Here is a 2,745-nt window from a genome sequence, read left to right on the forward strand (position 1 = left end):
AACAAATAGAAAAGTGTACAATAAAGCACATTTATTTAGACGCAATGCTCCTCAAAATGAATTTTCGTGTTCAGATGTTCCTGTGGCCTGGCGATTGGTATTTCATATATGGAAGGCCATGTTCATTGCTTATCAGGCCAGGTTCTATTCTTGGACACTGAAATTCCATACATGCAGTCCCAGGCATCAAGTTAGGGAGCCAGATTCCATGTCTTTAGCATCACCTTCTATGACTGAGGTGGCAGATTCCGCACTTATGAGATCATGTTGCACACTGGGAAATTTTGGTTTCACACAGAGGTTGCCAACTTCCATGCTTTTAGGACCAGCCTCCCTACTTGCATATTGAGATTCTGTATATCGAGAGCCACGTTCAGATTTAGTAGGGCCAATTTTCGTGCGTGGAGAATAAGAGTTCAGACATGAAGTACCAGGTGCCAGGGCTGGCAGGAGAGAGCTCATCTAGGAAGGCCAGTTTCTATGACTGAGACACCAGACTGTCTGACTAGGATCCCAGATCCCACCCTTGGAAGGCCGTGTGCATTCCACACACAGTGCCAGATTCCATGCCTTAAGAGAACAGGTTGGCAGTCTTGTAGGGCCAACTCCTGGGACTACCTCACCAGGTTCCATGTCAGGATCATCAGATTCCACACTTTAAGGTCATGTTTGAAGATTGAGAATGCATATCTGGGAAAAGCCAAGATTCAGGCGTTTACCAGTTTCTATATCTGAAGACACAGGAATGGAAGGTCAAGTCAATGCCAGAAACTCTGCTTTTCCGCAGAAGAAAAATCTGATTTTTATCCAAAAAAGAGCCAAATTTATAGATAAACATGGACTACTGAAAGCCAGCTATCCCTTTTACGGGTCAGGTTTCATGGCTGCAAGGCCACGTTCCATGCCTAGAAGTCTGTATTCCTTCCTGGGAAGTTAAGACTCCAGGCCTAAATGGCCAAGTTCTTCACAGGTCATGCTTTACCATTTAGGGTCTGCTCAGAAGATCAGATTCCAAGTTTGTGGAGAGCAATTTCAATCAGCTCATTACAGCCAAGAACGCCTCATTGGGACACTTCTAATCTGCCACATGGTGCTAACTCGATGCTCCCCAACGACAGCAGCATGGCATTCCTGGAACACCCAATTCCATGTCTACACCATCTGGATTCAAGCATAGATGCTTACATACCACAAAAAGTGTCTAAATTTAGGCCAGATTCACACTGGAGTGATTTCCTGGCTCTGAGGAGTCCGTTTCCTTCCTAGGAGAGACATGTTTGAGGAGCCATAAGGAAGGTAAGTATTTGTGCTGTATTCCATGCCTACAGCCACGCTCATGCCTGTAGAGCCAACTCTCATGTGAAGCTCCACACTATATTCTTGGAAGACAGAATCGGTACCTGGGAGACCTAAAGCAACACCTGAAAATCCAGGTCGCATACTCATGATCCAGGTCCTCTGCATGGAGATGGAGGCCCCTGTGATAGTTAAGGTTTATTGTGCCGACCTGGCCGATGAACACATGTGGGATTAATTGAAGGGCAGAGAGAGAAATGGCTCAGTGAGCCTCGCTTGTCTGATCTCTTGCTCTCTGATGGTTGGACCAGGATGCAGCTGCCTTAGCCAGTTCTCTGCCTCAGCTGGAAAGGCTCACTTCCTGTAAGACATCCCTGAGGAGAAGCCACATGAACCTACCCCAGTGCAGCCCTGGGTGCTGGAGCAGCCACATGGAGACCCCCGCCAGCGCTGAGGTGCTTACAAGCTCCCTGATTCAGCTTTCCTCCTGCAGTCGGCCTCATTGCATGTGTTTTGTGAGATTGAGGAGGACTTTGTAGATCGGTGTTGGACATATGGGCTAATGTTGGACTTATGGGCTTGGACTGGACTGAGTTGGGATGCTTAATGTATAGTTACCCTTTATATAAAACTTTCTCTTATAAAATATGAGTGTTTATGAATTTTGTTTCTCTAGTCTACCCAGACTAACACAACCCCGTGATGTGGACTGCCCATCTCCCTCCTGTGTCTTTGAGATTTTAAGAGAATTAATTAAAACAAATCTGTCCTGGAAGAAGTACAGCAGAGTGCTCCTTAGTGGCAAGGATGTACTTTGGACAGGTTGTCAGGAGAGACCCGTCCCTGGAGAAGGCCCTCATGCTTGGTAAAGGGGGCGGGGCCCGTGAAAAGGAGGAAAGCCCTCAAGGAGATGGGGTGACACAGTGGCTGTCCCAGGCAGCAACAGGCCCAACCACAGGAAGGACGGCGGGGCTGAGCAGGACCCAGCAGGTTCCCTCCTGTTGTGTCCTGAGTGGCTGTGGGTCGGAGCGGACGAGTTGGCACTTCACAGCAACAGCATCAGTCAAACACAAAACCTTCACGGACATTCACTCAGGTGTCAGTTGAAGAGTCTCAAAGAACAAAAGATAAAAAGTCGCGTGTTCCCTTCCTAGAGATCAATGTATGTGGATCTTCCAGTTAGAAAACTAAATTGCAAATAAGTCATGACACTTTATGGATCCTTAAGCACTCATTCAGACTTGTAACAGAAACATTTTTATTAATTTTGGCCAAAAGGTGATGGGTATCATAAAGCCATAGTCAATTTGCACTTAGGCATAACCTCCTGCTGTGCCTCATCAATCACTAATCTGCTGGTGAAGTCGTTCATATGCTGTATGTTTTAGGTTGAGATGTATGTGATGGGGATGTGTTGTGAATTCAACTGTAAGTAATGTACTTAAAAGA

Source organism: Echinops telfairi, unplaced genomic scaffold (assembly GCF_000313985.2).
Source record: "Echinops telfairi isolate 266 unplaced genomic scaffold, ASM31398v2 ScPeMD7_7424;HRSCAF=8462, whole genome shotgun sequence".
In the NCBI taxonomy this organism is placed as follows: domain Eukaryota; kingdom Metazoa; phylum Chordata; class Mammalia; order Afrosoricida; family Tenrecidae; genus Echinops; species Echinops telfairi.